Source organism: Leopardus geoffroyi, chromosome X, assembly GCF_018350155.1.
Source record: "Leopardus geoffroyi isolate Oge1 chromosome X, O.geoffroyi_Oge1_pat1.0, whole genome shotgun sequence".
Taxonomy (NCBI): Eukaryota; Metazoa; Chordata; class Mammalia; order Carnivora; family Felidae; genus Leopardus; species Leopardus geoffroyi.
This window is the reverse complement of record NC_059343.1, coordinates 4,513,900-4,531,726: the sequence shown is the minus strand read 5'-3', so window position 1 is coordinate 4,531,726 and position 17,827 is coordinate 4,513,900. Positions and strand designations below refer to the sequence as shown.

The 17,827-nt window shown below is 46.4% G+C and overlaps 1 protein-coding gene across 3 annotated transcripts in view; it reads right to left on the bottom strand.

The window, feature by feature from the left end:
* The window catches only part of STS (steroid sulfatase), a 167,677-nt gene that overhangs the window by 122,826 nt on the left and 27,024 nt on the right, over positions 1-17,827 (bottom strand). For 2 of the 3 annotated variants that reach the window (XM_045470664.1, XM_045470665.1), the window contains exon 2: positions 3,098-3,224. The exons of the other annotated variant lie outside the window; for it this stretch is intronic. The gene's annotated coding sequence lies outside the window, so the exon portion shown is untranslated. The remainder of the gene's footprint in view (positions 1-3,097; positions 3,225-17,827) is intronic. 3 annotated transcript variants of the gene reach the window in all.

Sequence of the window (17,827 nt, the reverse complement as noted above, 5' to 3'; positions counted from 1 at the left end):
AGAATCCAGGTCAATTGTCCGTGACAACGTGCTACATTCTGGATTTGTCTGCTCGTTTCCTTGTGAACGGATTCCAGTTCAAAGCTTTTGGTAGGGACATTACACGGGTTATTTTGTGTTCTTGCTGCCTGCTATCAGGAGGAACGTGACACCAAAGTGCCCCGCTATCCATGATCCCTTGGTCAACGGTATAATCTCCAGATTGTTTTGTGTTCTCTCACAATGTGTCTGATAATGAACTTTCCCTCATTCATTATCTCTGAGACACAAAACACAATCAACATAATTTTTGGGGGGTTGGGATTATCTTGACCCCAAAATGTGCTTGTTATCATGGGTGTTTGCTGCCACAAAATATCCTAAGGATTTACAATCCCCTTGAAAAATGTGTTCGTTATCATCAAAGGATTAAAAAAAATTACTATCCTAGTATATATTTAAACAGAATAAATCAAGAGATTGCTGGCAGTTCTTGTCAAATAACAAGATGTGTCATAAAAAGGAAATTTTTTCAGTTTCATAGGCAAACTTTATTTTACTTTCAGTCAGCCTTTTTTTTGGAGGGGAAAACTGAGGAATATCTTATATAAAAGTATTTTCTTGATTATCACCAATCCACTTAGGGAGAGGGGAAAAGTTTAATATGCTGTACTCAAGAACCCTGAATTTAAATTGTGAAGTACATTAAAATACCCCATGAGGATGGCTTTATGTTGGGAAGACATAATGGATATTGTTATTAGGTATTTAGGAACAGATATTTTAGCCCCCACTGAAGGACTCCCACTTTACATCAGAACATTAAGGAAGAATAATGAATGCCATATTAGTTTATCATGAATTAATCATGAGCCTTTTCAGCTGCATACTTTTCATTAGCTTACTGAGTCTGTCAATTTTTTCTGAGTTCTTGTTGCTGGGTCCAAAGAATGTCAATGTCCCCTCTAGACTAAAATGACAAAAAAAAAAAAAAAAAAAAAAAAAAAAGTACTCAAAGTATTTCCCTGCAAAACATTCAGTTGGTTTCTAGGGGAATAAAAATAAAACTCTACTTAGCAGGTGCTTAAGGCTTTGAAAGCTATGTCAGAACTCCAAGCCAGCTCCTGCATTAACAATAAGTTTAGAAAATAAATTATTCTTTAAAACCCCCGAAAAGTCTGTGTCTGAACTGGAGAGAAGGAACAAACGAGCCTTTTAAGGAACAAATTACAGAAATCACAATAGAAAATAACTCTGTTAAGCTGCTAAGCATTAAGCACGAATATAAGCCAAGGATTTAAGCCTCCATGGACGTTTCCTGCGGTAGGAGAATCGTCTGCTGTGCGGTTTCAATTTAATAGAGAAAAAAAAAAAATCCTAAAACGTCTTTCTCTTTTTGTTCTCTTTAATTCTTATTCTACCGCAGATCCCTCAGAGTAAAAGACCGCTGAATATTCCACGAAGGAAGAAGAGAAGATGAAGCTGAAGTGTCTTGCTGTACTGAACAAGCAGGGATTGTCCAGTTGTGCAGTGCTGATGCTCGGGGCTGGGTCTGAGTCCGCGGGGGTGTTGTCCTATGTGCTGTCAGCAGAACCTCTGACTTCCACCCACCAGATCCCAACAGCAAAGCTCCTCCAGAGTTACGACACCAAGAATGCCTCCAGATGTGTCGGATTCCCACCCCCGGGGGCAAAACCGGTCCAATGGAGAACTGCCTGCCTGTCATCATCAATGCAATGGTCCAAACTGGAGTTCTGGAGATCTATTCAGGGCCTACTTGTGGGGAAGTAGGTTCTACTTACATAAATGGGTTAGAGAACAGCTTAGGGCAGAAAGCCGCCACCACGGGGCGAAAGTGCCCGAGGTGAGCTAGCAAGATATTGGACTGGGATCTAAAGTAACTTGTATCACCTGCAGGAAATTACTTTCCCTCTGGTGCCAATATCCTTTGATCACAAACACCACTTGCCCACCCTACCCCCCCCCCCAAACCAGACCGTTTGCTAATATCTTGGGAGCTCAATCGATCCAGAGATGAAACCCATTTGGGGCTCTTATCTCCTCCTGGACATTAGCCTCTCTCATATTCAATTCTGCGTCTGCCCTCTTCCTAGACAAGAGAGAACTCCAGACTCAGAGTCGGCAACACCTCCCACCTTGGCTGGCAGCGTCATCCCAGTATTCACCATAGCTGTGCCCCCCAAAACATCATCCTTCACTCTTCAGTCACCCTAGGAACCTGTCCTTGGCACCCCCATTTTACAAGAGGAGACCTTAATCAGCTTCCTGAGAACATGAGGCCAGCGGGCGGAGAGCTGGGATCCGAATCCCAGGGACCTCTGACCCCACGACTCAGTTCCATCTTTGGGGGCCCTCCCACACCAATGTGAACCCGAATCTTCTTGGAAAGCATCTCCGTGCAGACTTCTCTGAGCCTGCTGCTACGGGGGACAGGGATGGGCTCTGATTGCCTCGCGGTGCCTGTCTTGACATCATAATGGCAGAGTGTCATCAAGCTACACCCTCCGGGAGGTGCTCTTTCCTTCCCCCCTCCTCCCTCCCCTCCATCACGGGTATTTCTCCTATCAGTGCACACTGCCCTCTTTGGCGGTACCGCTTTTCTCCAAGAAAGCACGTGTGACCCCCAGATGCTGCCCTTTGGCAAATGTGACCTCTCGTGGGAAAAGTCCCTTCTTCTTTTTTTTTTTTTTAATTTTTTAGCGTTTATTTATTTTTGAGACAGAGACAGAGCATGAACAGGGGAGGGTCAGAGAGAGAGGGAGACACAGAATCCGAAACAGGCTCCAGGCTCTGAGCTGTCAGCACAGAGCCCGACGCGGGGCTCGAACTCATGGACCGCGAGATCGTGACCTGAGCTGAAGTTGGACGCTTAGCCGACTGAGCCACCCAGGCGCTCCCAAGTCCCTTCTGAACAAAAGGGCCAGGTGGGCTCCACATTCCTGTTGCCCCCGGCATGCCAGACCCTCCACAACACCATTTTAAAGTCACTAGGTACTCAGGTATGATTTACCAATGCTCAGGGCGAGGCAAGCACTTTGTGAACAGGCAGTGATCCATTCGGAAGGAAGGGACGTATGCGGGCACCTCTTATACTCACCCTGTAGCAACGGAAGACCGTCTTGGGTAGTTGTCCTCAAGGATCTGAGCTTCCTGACAGCATCATGTGCGGGCACACTGATGTGAGGGGCCCTCAGCAGACACGGATGAGGGGCACCAGGCTCATCCTGTGAATTCATTCAGAGGAAGAAGAGTCAGACACTGAATGAGCACATGGTGAAAAACTGCAGGGGAACATGCTCTTTCCTGCCGGGAGGATCTCCCTTCCCACACGTTTCTTCTTTCCACTCTCTGCCCAAACTCTGGTTAGCTACAGGTCACAGCTGACTAGCCACCACCTCAGAGAAGCCCCTCCTGATTACCAATACAAAGCAAATAGATTCCTCCATAGTTCACTGTCATAGTATCTTGTTTCCCTTGAAGAGCATTTATCACTATTTCCAATAACTTATATATGTGGTTTCTTTTTATTTGGTATCTGTCCGTCCCACAGCCTCTAAGGGTCAAGACAGCAGAGGCCATTCATGTGCCGTGGTAAGCTGTCAATAAATATTTTCCAAATAGCACTTGGATTGCAAACTGCAGCTCGCAGGACTGTCCCCCACCTGTTTTTATAGTGAAACAAGAATGTTATTCACATTCTTAAAGGGTTGAGAAAAGAATGTTTTGCACAATGTGAACAGTATATTAAATTGACATTTCAGAGTCCACAACGAAAGGATATTAGAACACAGACACATGCATTCGCTTCCTTATAATCTGTGGCTGCTTCCGTGCTACAGCACAGAGTTTAGTAGCTGCACAAGAGATTGTCTGGCCTGCGATGCTGAAAATGTTCACTATCGGGCCCTCGGTAGGAAAAGTTTTTCAACTTCTGGTATAGAATCCTACACTCTATGAAGATGACTTTGAATCTACTGAAGAATATACTTATTTTTTTGAGTTGAGGACATTTAGACAAAAACTACCATATGCCTTAAAACAATTAATGTATAAGTCTATCGTTCATGCTGTAAAATATGAAGTATCATCCCACTTGATACGTCATATGCACAAGAGATCACCACATTGGAGAAAAACCACTATTCTATAGACCTTCACACATATAGATCTTGCCTCACTGAAGTTAAGCTTCCAACAATTTTTCAGGTTCAATCAGTGTCCCAGAAATGTTATTTTTTTCCCCCCGAGATGGCATTTGAAACTGTAATCAATCTTCCTGAATCTTCCGGCATGGCATTTCATGTTGGATTCTTGTGGAACTGGGATGCTGTGCTGTCAACATTGATCCTTAACCTCCCACTGCTGGGATGACAGAACCACCACGCAGGGCCATCTCTTCCTCCGACTCTCCATGACATTATGTGGCGAGACAAAGATCATATGGATATGGATTTGAACAACTGGATGACCCCCCCACCCCTTGCGAAACAGGGAAGATGCAAGTCGGTGTTTTCCTTTCGGTTGCCCACCCCTTTTATTTACAGAAAATAGATGCTGAGACATCAGCATGGAAACCCTTTGACCCGTGTTTGATACTTTGTGCCTGCTATCCTCGGTGACTAATGAAGAAGAAGAAACACGTCAAAGGAGATTAAGTCACAATGCCTATCACAGTGGTACTGCCACAAGAAACCCTATCTGCAGAAGGAAAACAGCACAGGAGAACCTAAAAGCCCATGGTCAGAGGACATTTCTCAAAACAGCAGTGGAGTTGTTCTTAGCCAGGAGTGATTTCAGCCCACAGGGATCATTAGGCAGTATCTGGAGACATTTCCGGTTCTCATGATTGGGTGGGTTCTACTAGCATCTAGTGGGTAGAGTCCAGAGATGCTGTTAAATATCCTACAATGTGCAATACAGCCCCTACCCCAGAGAATCATCCACCCAGCCCTCCACCACAAAGGATGAGATGATCTCAAGTGTCGAAGTTTAGAAACTGTAGGTTACTGGTCCAATAATCACTGAAGGGGTATGATCACAGAGACAGGAAAATAAGGGAGGTAGTTTGCTCCAACAATTATACACAGCAACAACACATGTACCAGTGATGGTTCCGCTATTACTCTGAAAAGTTATATGAACATAAGTCTCTTGAGACACCACTATAATCCGAGTTCTAGTCACGGAACAAGAAGATTTAAGACCAAGAGGTTACGGGTGCTGTTTTATCGTGAACCTGTACGCTGACGAGTTGGTGGCTTCACAAATCATGAGCATGCTTCATTACCCCTTCCTGTCTCTGTTTACCTACAATCGCCATAACTGTCATTTACTTGGTCATCTGTCCATCACTCTCCTGCCCCTCCCCATTCAGTTGTATAAGACTGTGAACCACAACAGGGATCTAAGGATGGAATCAACGTCCACCATCCCTCTCCCTTGATTCTGAGATACAACAAGCCCTGGAAACCACAAAATTTTTGTCAACTTCTTATTGTATTTGGCAGCAGAAGCCAATGTGAACTGACTCGAGGCATCAGGTGGTATGTTAACCTGCCAGCCTCTGATACTGGCTAGTCCCAGGTGGCTCTGTGGTGACATCAGGCTTAACTGCACTGGGAAAACATCAACAAGAGCTCAAGACACCCTGTGAGTAGCAGTGAGAGGAAGGAGAGAAAGCATTTGTCTGCAGCAGTAGCCTAGAAGTGTGGTTATTAAAGAAGTCTGGTTGTGTCATGCCTCAGAAGGAGATGGCATGGGAAGACGGTAAAGAAATGGAAAGGCAGGTTGTGGAAATCTGGCTGATTGCTTTGCCAAAGGCTGATCAATCCTCCCAGTCTGTCCGGGACTGAGGAGTTCCAGTGTTCAGACTGAGACGGCCCTGGGCAAATGTGCATGAGCTGACAACCCTACCTGCTTGTATAGGCTAGCAGAAGATTCTGTAGAGAAGTAAACACCGAAAGCCAAGTGTGAATACCGAGAAAGTTGACTAAAAGACTTCAAGAAGCTATTGGAAATCCATAGTGAAAACCATCTTGTGAACATAAAGGAGAAGATGGTGTTGAGGAATTGGTAAAGAGAAGAGGGTTGGCGGATGCCATGGCATGGGCTCTGACGTCAAGTGAGGACAGAGGTCACCCTTCCCGCCAGCTGCTGGTTGTGTCGATAACTGATGGTGCTCAGCTGAATGTGTCTTTGGGAATTGCTCTCAGCCAGAGACAGTGGCCTTTCCCAAGGCGATGCCATCCCCCCATCCCTCGAGATTCCCATGGCTGGGTCCCAAAGGTGTGCCCTCCTTGATGCAAAGTGAGACAACTCTGAGAGCCACACCAGCTCCAGAGCTCCCTCCCAAACGGGATGAGGTCTTGTTGCGAGGGTATGACAACCCAACTTCTCCCTCTGCCTCACCACCCTCATAAGTGTGGGTCCTAAGAACTCCGCCACCCCCCAAAACCCACCTTGTCCCAGAACCATTTCCTGGGACTCAACATAAGACAAGAGCTGATAAGACCGTTAGTCCTGAATACATGTACAATATGATGACATAGCCCCATATTCCCACTAAGCTATAATCCTAGGCAAACCCTCAAAAACCATGGGAGAGAGGACTTCAGTCTCAGCCTGATGGTCCCAAGGTGTGTCAATTCTTCAGGCAAAAGCAAGGTAAGAGTGGTCATTGATCAGAAAAATCAACAGCCGAGGTGCTTAAGAAAACAATCCCATTTACAAATGCACTAAAAATAAGAAAAGACTTAGGAATTAAACAAGGAGATGAAAGGCTTGTACTCCAAAAACTATACAGTATTAATGAAAGAAACTGAAGATGAAACAAACAGATGGAAAGATATTCCACACTCATGGACTGGAAGAACAAATACTGTTAAAATGTCTATACTACCCAAAGAAATCTACAGATTTAATGCAATCCCTATGAAAATACCAACAGCATGTTTCACAAAACTAGAACAAATAATTCTAAAATCTGTATGAAACCACAATAGACCGTGAATACCCATAGCAATCTTGGAAAAGAAAAACAAAATTGGAGGCATCACAATCCTAGATTTCAAGGTATACTACAAAGTTGTACTAATCAAAACAGTATGGTACTGGCACAAAAACAGACACTTGGATCAACAGAGCTGAATAGAGAGCCTAGAAATAAATCCATGATTATATGGTCAATTAACCTTTAACAAAGGGGGCAAGAATACGCAATGTGAAAAGGACAGTCTCATCAACAAATGGTGTTGGGAAAACTGGACAACTACATGCAAAGAATGAAACTGGACCGCGTTCTTTTTTTTTTTTTTTAATTTTTAAATGTTTATTTTTGAGAGAGAGACACACAGTGCGAGTAGGGGAGGAGCAGAGAGAGGGAGACACAAAATCTGAAGCAGGCTCTGGACTCTGAGCTGTCAGCACAGAGCCCAACATGGAGCTCAAACCCACAAACTGTGAGATCATGACCTGAGCTGAAGTTGGATGCTTAACCCACTGAGCCACCCAGGTGTCCCCAGACTGGACCACATTCTTAAGCCATACAGAAAAATAAATGCAAAATATATTAAGGACCTAGATGTGAGACCTGAAACCATAAAAATCCTAGAAGAAAGCACTGCCAGTAATTTGTCTGACATCGGCCATACCAACATTTTTCTACTTATGTCTCCTGAGGCAAGGGAAACAAAAGCAAAAATAAACTATTGGGAATACATCAAAAAAACTTCTAAACAGTAAAGGAAACAACCAACAAAACTAAAAGACAAACTCCTGAAAGAGAGAAGATATTTACAAATGATATATGCAGTCAATGGTTACTATCCAAAAAATATAAACAACTTATACAACTTAACGTACAAATAAACAAATAATCCAACTTTAAAAAAAAGGGCAGAAGACGTGAACAGACATTTCTCTGAAGAAATGGCCAACAGACACATGAAAAGATGCTCAACATCACTCGTCGTCAGGGAAATGCAAATCAAAGGCAAAATGAGATATCACCTTACACTTTTCAGAATGGCTAAAATCAACAGAAAACCAACAAGTGTCGGTGAGGATGTGGAGAAAAAAGAACCCTTCTGTAGTGTCGGTAGGAACGAAAACTGGCACGGTCACTGTGGAAAACAGTGTGGGGGCTCCTCCAAAAATTAAAAATAGAATTTTATGATGCAGTAATTCCCCTAGTGGGTATTTACCCAAGGAATACAAAAACACTAATTTGAAAAGACGCATGCCCCCCTTATGTTTACTGCAGCAGTATTTGCAAGAGTCAAATTATAGAAGCAACCCACGTACCTGTCAATAGATGGATGGTTAAAGAAGTTGTGGTATCTACACACAGCCATATATCATGTATCAGTCGGCTGTAAAAAAGAATGAAATCTTGCCATTTGCAATGACACGGACGGAGCTAGACAGTTCATAAGGCTCAACGAAGTAGGTCGGTCAGAGAAAGACAAATACCGTATGATTTCACGCACACGTGGAATTTAAGAAACGAAACAAAGACAGGAAAAAAAAAGACAAAGACAAACCAAGAAACAGACTCTTAAGTACAGAGAACATACTGATGGTCACCAGAGGGGAGGTGGGTGGAGGGAGGGGTGAAATAGGTGATGGGGATTAAGGAGGGCACCTGCTGTGGTAGGGAACTGTTGAATCATTACATTGTACATGTGAAACTACTACAACACTGTGTTACCTATACTGGAATTTAAAAAAAAAGAAGAGGGAAAAAGAACGGATGGGTGTCCCTAGCTCTCAGTTGCAGAGCCCAGGGAGGCAGGGAAATGCAAGGCAAGCTAGTGCTGCCCCAAACCCACCTTCTTCTCTCGTGTCTGCAGGCTGCCACAGATGGCCCCATTTCTACTATTTCTGAAAGCAGCATCCGGGAATCCACCCCAAGGAGCTCACACAACCTACAGGCATTCGCTGCTGTTCAAAGCACTTTCCTATCCAACATCCAACCAGTAACTGGTCGTATTTCTCAAAAGACATTCCCCCTTGGTTACAGGTAAAAGGACAGGAGACGTCAAAGCTCAGAGCTAACGCTAGAATCCGAGTATCTATCTAGTCAGATACACAGCTCCAAAAGCCGTACCGGGGGCCCGGATGCAGCTTCCGGTTAGCGTTACCTCACGAGAAGGACTAGCCACCCCATGGTGGGGCCACGGAGATGGAACTCACTCAGGGGAAGCCCAGCACTGGAGGGACGTGATGGATCCTGGCAGACACCGAACGCACAGGTGCCAAGTTTTACCTGGCTTCCTTTCAGCGAGCTCCTGACAGCTTCTGGCCCCCACGATGAGATGCACGGCTGGGCACCTGACTCATGAAAGGCAAGGCCCACACAGTCGTCAACTTTCCAGCTGGACAGACAAAGCCCGTATGGCAAAACACTAGCAATTACTTAATCTATGATCTTCTGCATATCCTTACCGACGGTGTCTAGACCTTTGAGTTACCTTCAAAGGATATACTAATGCTCATTCTTTTATACGAGATAGAAGTGGGGAAAGTATTATAATTAACAGTGGAGTCGATCCTTAAAAAACAGAAGGAATGACAAAATAAATTATAATTGTTTCTTTGTTTTTAAAGTTTATTCATTTTTGAGAAAGAGAGAGACAGAGCATGAGCAGGGGAGGGGTAGAGAGAGAGGGAGACACAGAATCCGAAGTAGGCTCCAGGCTCCGAGCTGTCGGCACAGAGCCTGACGCGGGGCTTGAACTCAGAAACCGTGAGATCATGACCCGAGCTGAAGTCAGATGCTCAACCGACTGAGCCACCCAGGTGCCCCTATAATTGTTTCTTAAGAGGCCATCCCTCCAGCATCAACTCATAGGACACTATCTCAGCCCTGAAAACAAGGTTCCTGAAACTTCTGCTGGCTTCAAAGCCCAGGGGTAACTCAATAAGCCTGAAACAGCGTGATGTCTGCGTGAGCTCGTGGTCTGCAGGGGGTCTGCTGGTGATGGGCAGGTGTGTGGCAGGGGCTGATGGGCCTCTGGCCAGAGACCTGCATCCATGCACACCAGCAGACCTTTGCAGATTCCTGTCCTCGTTGAGGCCACATCATTCAGTTGTTCGTGTTCACGCCTCTTGGACAGTTACCTTCCTAAACCACGGTCTGTGACTCTTCATCCTTACCCTTTCTTGGCCCGACCTCGCCCTATTAACTGCTGTTTTGATGAGCACAGCATCCACAAATGGGATTCCATTTCACCCCGAGGACCCAGCATTGGGAAGGCCCGTCTTATAATCTCAACATTTTATGGTAAATGTGATAATATGTTGAATTAATATGTGTAGGACTTGGAACACACAAATGGCCAAACACCACTTCTGTGTTTTTTACCGTAGAATAGAGTCTCTTATTCTTTGATAGGTACACACACTTGCCTTCTGACTCCAAGAGGAAGGGCTTCCCCGGTGCACGTTAAACATCCCCTTCTCTACAGGCACAGGTGAATCAGGGCATCGACAAACGTGACAGCCGTGAAAAGCACCAGTTCTGGGCTTTGCTTGCTGGTAACAGGCTGGTAAGTAGTGTCTGACTTATGGGGACAGTTTGTCAACTTCTGAGTGCGGGTTTTAAACTGTGATTTAGAGGCAGATTCATAATTACTTGCTTTCACTGTAAAATTATCAATCTTGGGTGGCTGGGGGAATTTATGGTGCATGCCAGCTCTCTCATGTGAAGACTTTTATAAATCACCTCGTACTTGATTCCTAACCCCACCCTCCCCAAAAGTGCAGTATCATTCATTACATTAACACCTGGGTTTATGGTCAGATGTAAACCCAGGACACTGGATCTCAGATTTTAGCCTGGGAGCTTTGGAGAACATGGGCGTCGTGGCTCAACCCCCAGGGACTGCCTGTACAACTGCAGTTACGTTGGGAGTTAAAAACCGAGGACGTCGACGGAGCCTGTGAAGGGTGGGTGCCTGCCCGATGTCACCCATGGAGCTGCTGAAAGGGCACCGCAGCCCAGGTCTCTGCTGTCCACCTGACACCACTCGCCTCATCCCAGGACCCGCTGAGCCCTGGTCAGTCATGACAGCAAAGGGTGACTAGTCTCCAGTGCCTTATGCTTGTCAAGGAATGATGTTAATAAGCGGTAACACTGACTTTTCCTGCTTCATTCCCCGCTGGGTTTAGAATTCAGAGACTCTGGTTGGAACATCGACGCCATCCACAGAGAGCCAGTGAATAGGGAAGAATCCAGAAGTCAATTGCCAGAAAGAGCTAGCTCTTGAGAAGTCTGTCAGCAAAGAAAAGAAAGGACAAAGTCGTGATGCAGGAGAATAATACCAGAGGCAATGGCCAGGGGAAAACCAACAGACTCAGGTGCCCCAGCCACAGGTGACGGGAGCATGAAGATTATGAGAGGTCACAGGAGCCAAAACTCTCTTCACCGGGCCTCCAGAAAAACAGCTCCCACTCCCCCAAAGTACGCTCCATTAAAAGTCATTAAACAAACACCGAAAGGAAAGATCACGGAATAGAGTTAGTTGCTCTGGTACAGAAGGAGAGAAGGAAAGAAAGAAAGAAGGAAAGAAGGAAAGGAAGGAAGGATGGATAAAGGAGGGAGGGATGGAAAAGAGAGAGAGACAGAAAGCAAGCAAGCACAAAACTTTTCATGTTTTTGTTAATGCCCAGTCATCAAGAACATCCTGATAAACATAGTGCTTGGAATTCATTAATGGAATGAATCTATTTACTCTGCAGTCAACCTTTGTCTCTCTTTGCATCCACAGATGTTGGCTCAAGAACACTGACCCGAGAAAAAATGTCTCTTTTGTATGGCATCAGTGCAGGAAAAGCTCATGTGCACACTGATTGTTAGTGGACACATGGACATTATTTATATAATAATCTCATTTTAGCAAGCAATGGCAGTTGTTATTAATGTACCCCTGAACACATTTACAGCTAACTGATATGCCCACAGAAAACTCTGATCAAAGTGTATTCTCAATGGAACCCAAGGGTGGCCACATTCTTAGCCCCAGGAACCTGTGACTATGTCACCTTACATGAAAAGGACTGTGCAAGCATGATGATGTTAAGGATCTCGAGATGGGGAGATGATCCAACGCCAATGTCATCACAAGGGTCTCTTCCTTTTTTTAATGTTGCAAATTTTTATCTAAATTTTAGTTTGTCAACTCTAGTGTCACATTAGTTTCACGAGGAGAATTTAGTGGTCCAGTCTTTATAAGAGGGTGGCGGTCAGGCAGAGTCAGAGAAGGAGACGCCAGGAGGGAAGGAACAGTGTGGAGAAAATGAGGAAGGGACACGAGGCTCTGAATGTAGGTGCCCTCTGGAAAATGTAAGGAAACAGCTTCTCCCCTAGACACGGAGCTCTGCCAACATCCTCATTTTAGGACTTGTGATCTAAACGTAGTAAGTTTCTATGCTTCTGACGGTGCAACACAGAGGGAGTGCAGTTCCGTCCAAGGGCACGGAACCTGAGTCAAGGGAGACCTGGGAACCAGACAGCAAGAGAGTGTTCTAATCAGTTTGTTTTGGATTTTTGGTCTTCCTGACCTTCTAGGAGAAAGGTAAGCCATTCGTTGCATGATTCTCTCTCTCTTCCCCGACCTTGCAAACATTCCCTTTCAGAACCTGGGGTTCCCACCATGCTGGTTTCCTCAATTCCGTATGCTTTCCCTCATCCTCTGGATCCCTTAGATTTTGTGAGTGCAATGGCGGACTTTCATGTTTGAGTATATCCTAACACGCGAGCCATTACATTTTCAGAGTCCCTGGCCAGGAGAGGACATCTATATTTGTGTCTCAGTGACTCTAAACCTCAGGAACCATGCCAAGGTACGTTGGTCATTTACTATTATCATTACATTTAAAAGAGGGAGGGCTGTTCTACCCAAGGATATGATCACTTGTACATCACCAAGCAATTCTTCCTTGTTTATCACAATTTCAGAGCAATATTTATCTGCGGGATGAAGTTTCCAGAAAGAAAAGAGTTTACAAGATATTAAACTTTTAGTCGGGCAAGACTCCCAACAGATGTCCAATAGATGAAGTCCCAGATTACCAATAGACCAGGCATCTGTGCCAATCTTATCTGTGGGTAGGAACTCACTAGTTATTGTCTGCACCAGGCCTGGGGGCCTGTCGTCTATTCCCAAATTATATCACTTTGGATTGCTGCTCTTGAAAACTCTTAACCCAAGTAATCTCTCCAGCATGCTCCCATATCCAGATTCCAGGTTTTGGGTTCAACTGACAACCATGTGATGCACGCATATGCACTGTATTTTCCTTACCCCTCTTATTAGATGTGTCTCTTGAAATAATGATCCATTTTTCAAATGATAGCGGTCATAGACGTACAAATTATGGCAGTCTCATTGACAGGTGAGCTGGCCTGCTTAAGGGGAAATCAGTCCTAAGGGCCCGAGTGTAGGAAAGAAGGCCACAGGCATTTCCTCAGGAAATAAACAGGTAGGAGGAGGAGGAGAAAACAGCAACAACGGCAGAAGAGGGCTTACGTGATTTCGTGACAAGGAAGACCAAGGCGAGCATTCCAAGCGGGGTCACGGAGATATATAGCACATACAACATGCACAGGATTCATTTCCTCATGCCTCAGCGATTCAGTTCTGGGTCTTTCTAGGACAATAATAGGGTCGTGCAGCGGAATGATGTAACTGCACGACTGTCAACAGCCCCGAGGGCCACATTCATACGCCCTGGGTTCAAAGAAATGGGATGAAACATAGAAAAAAACGTGACTTCTTAAAAACCTGCTCAGGCAGGGGATAGGAATGGGGATTAGGAACTAGGCATGAAGGGTCTCACTGGGGTGATGAGCCTGTTCTAAAACTGACTTAAGGAGGTCCCACGGCTTGGTAACCTGATAAAAACCACTGAATCGTACAAGTGGGTGAATTAAATGGCGTGGAAAATGTGCCTCCACACTGTGAACACGTATTTCACCAACTATTTCAAGAAAAATAAGAATAGAGTGGATTGTAAAAATTCACTTAGAACATTAAACTCCTTTAGTTTTTTTAAAAAAAACTTTTAATGTCTTTTTATTTTTGAGAGAGAGAAGACAGAGTGTGAACAGAGGAAGGGCAGAGAGAGAGAGGGAGACACAGAATCTGAAGCAGGATCCAGGCTCTGAGCTGCCAGCAAAGAGCCTGATGAGGGGCTTGAATCTACGAACCGTGAGATCATGACCTGAGCTGAAATCGGACGCTTAACGGAGCCACCCAGATGCCCCAAGGTTAGTTTCTTTATAATTTTTTTAATGTTTGTTTTTGAGAATGCAAACGCAAGTGAGAGAGGGGCAGAGAGGAAGACTGAGATTCTGAGACAGAAATGACCCATCAGCTTTGGATTTTATCTGCATTGAGAGAAATTCCATTCACGAGTTTCTGTCCTTCAAACATGCCAGGAAATAGCATCACCGTGTCTCCTTGTGGATAACCAGACGTGGTTCCTGCATGAGATGTGCGAATATAATCAGTTTTGTTAGGGAGAACTCTCTCGGGACAGTATCCCCACATGAGGAGGCTATAGGTTTGGTTAAAGAAAGGGAACCCTAAAAGTCTTATTAAAACACAAGTGCTTCTATGAATAGACCAACTATTGGTAGGATTCAAAGGAGATCACCGAGTAACAGTTATGTTGGTTGAAAAATATAAAAAGGGCCACTTCAATGATTCCAAATATCCCTAATACCTAGTTATCACAGGTCAAAATGATGTTTGCCCCCCCCCCCCCCGCCGACCTTAGGTTCCCATTTGAGCCACGACGAAGTAATTATACTCCAAGTATAATTTTATGCACAAGGTTCATTCAGTCTAAAAGATGCAAACAAATGTGAGGTGCATGACTTAAAATCACAGGAAAACCATTTCCGTTTGACAAACCTTAGTGGCGGGCGTGTTCGAAGGCATGTGGGAACATACAGAATTTCTGTACGTCTTCACAGAAGGCCCCCAGGATCACCGTTATCGGTCCCTCCGACGGATGCCATCACATACGGAAGGACGTACCACATAGACCCTGCGTACCGCACCATGAGATGTTTCGTTTCCTAGTTGATGGCTGGGCAGTGGCCAGGAGCACTAATTTGTAATTAGTCACTCAGCCACTTGTATGCTATTATGTCTAATAAAGTCCCTAATCTCGTAATTTGTCAGCTGGATGCGATTGTATTGAGGGTGAGGAAACGGGCGTCAGAGGTGAGCTCTAAAATAGAACAGTAAACCCCAACATCACGGCTCCGATACAGCTGGGGCTTGAAGACCGTAAGCTGATGGTCCCCTGGGTCTGTCCTCTGCAAGTCAGAACCTGTAGTTCTGTCCCCAGACCAAGGCAGAGGTGACACACTGCAGGGGGAGCAGCAGAAGAGTGATGCAAGAAGCCAGGCGCCAACAGAAAGGCAGCTGACCCGGCTTGGGGAACAGGCAGGAGGGGAAGGCATCCCAGGAGACCCCATGCATGCAGGGACCCCATGCCAGCCCCGCGGATTTTCAAGACTGGGAGGCGAGCCACCAAAAGGTAGTGCCCAGCTGGGGCCACGTCAGGATGGATCGGGATGGGACGCCTGGGCCCTGGGCCTGCCCGAGGGGGTCATCTCACGACCTTGGAACCATGAGAAACTGCCCATCAGTGGCCGACTGGTTGCTGGGCCTTCCTGTCCCATTTATTTACACCTTGGCTCCTGCCTTTCCTAATAAGCTGCAGGGCAGACAGAAACAAGTCTCAGCAATGCTGATAATATATGCCGAGGTTTTGCCAACGCTCTTCCACAGCTGAACGCACGTCTCCTCCACACAAGTTCGGACAGGAGATGCTGTAATTCTGCCTCTCAGGGCTGCTCAGACGAAACCCTCGAAGACGAGGGCCTCAAGACCAAACGGCTTTTGAAACACACACTGCAAACCAGCACAGGAGGTGCTCAAAGAGTGGAATGGACATGCCAGATGACACAGCAATGCCGTGTCTGAGGATGCACCCAGAGGAGCTGGCCGCGGGGTCTCCAACAGCTACCTATACACCCGCGTGCCCCGTGCACAGCAGGGTCTCCAACAGCTACCTATATACACCCGCGTGCCCCGTGCACAGCAGGGTCTCCAACAGCTACCTATACACCTGCGTGCCCCTTGTACATCCACGTGGAGAACTGTTCTACTCACAACAGCTCAAAGGAGGAAGCGGCCCACGTGTCCGTCCACACGTCCACAGACAAACAGCATCCAACGTATCCATAAAGTACAACAGGATACAGCCACACGGTGGGACGAAAGACTGACGCGTGCCGTCACACAGGCGAACCGTGAACGCATCACACCCCATGCGAGAAAGCCACTCACGCAGCCTGTGAATGCACTGACAGGAAATGTCCAGACAAGTACACACACAGACACAGAGAGGACATTTGTGGTTCCCGAGGGCTGAGGGGAGGGGGCGTGAGGGTGTGGGAGGAACAATGTAGAAAGTTCTAGGACTAGAGGGGCAGGGGTTGAATGCACGAAATGTCTCTGAGTTGCCCTCTTTACAGGGGTTGATAGTACTTTGTGTGAAGTTCACCCCGATGGAAAAGCGTTACAGATGCATCGAAGCAGAAGTTTATTTAAAACAAACAGGCCTGTGTTATCAAGTCTGATCGTGTGATGTGACGTCCTGAAACTGAGACATTCCCAAGCGCCCAGCCCCTAGTGTGAGTGCAAGCAGGCTCTGGGCCACGGCTGGTGGGGACCGCAACCCCCAGGTGTGGCGTGGGGACGCGAGCCTCTATCCCAGCAGACGTTCGGGGCAAGGGCAGAAGGAGGGACGAGAAGCAGGGTGCTAGCATACGACTATTCCCAATCGGTGAGTGAGCCCGCCCACTGCATGGCCCGCGGGCTCCAGGGCGAGCCCCACACCAGGGCGAGGGTGGTGGCCGGCAGATGGCTGTGGGGTCCCCTGCATGCACAGAAAGGCGAGGGTAGTCCACACAGACCTCGTCAAGCCTGCTGGGCGACACTTCCTGATCACTGCATGGTTTTAGAGGCATCACCAGCCCCCAGATACGTTCTCGAGCAAGATAAGGATAGCACTGCCATGAATACTAGGGGGTTCTGGCTGCACACCACAAACCACTCAGCTACATATCGGGTCCCCCGTGCTTTCATTACTGTCAAATGGAAATAAACGATGCTACAACAATCTAATTCGCACCAACACTAACAACCTTGGCACACACGTCAGTTCCTCCAAATGAGTGCAGGGAACTGGGTCGTTTGGTTCCTGGGACGCAACGTATGTTCTACACCGTATTTAGGCCCCCAGCTCCGCCCACAAAAAGGCCCCTTTTCAGGAAGAATTCTAAGAGAGCCTCCCCAGCTTTCAGCCCGTGGTACTCACCGCTTTGTGTGATCCTCTCTTCTTGAATGTGAGGGTACCTGTGATGTCCTAACCAACAGGATATGGCAAAAGTAAACGGACGCTGCATGTGTGTTTGAGGTCCCCAGTCAGTTGACTTGGTGCTAATCGAAAGGGGCGCTATCAGGGGTGGGCCTGGCCTAATCAGGTGAGCACTTGAAAACAGATTCCTAACAAAAGAGACGCTCTCCTGCAGGTCTCGATGAAACAGTCACGGTGTGAAATGCCAATAGGGAGGGGCAGTTCCTGGGGACTAGGGGCCGCAGTCCCACACCACAAACACAAAGAACTACAAGATTTGCTCACACCTTGAAAGAGCTTGGAAGGGGATCCCTCTCTCTTCTGGACGAGAACACAACTGTGGCCAACACTTCGATGTAGCTTTGTAAGACTCCGAGCGGAGTCCCCA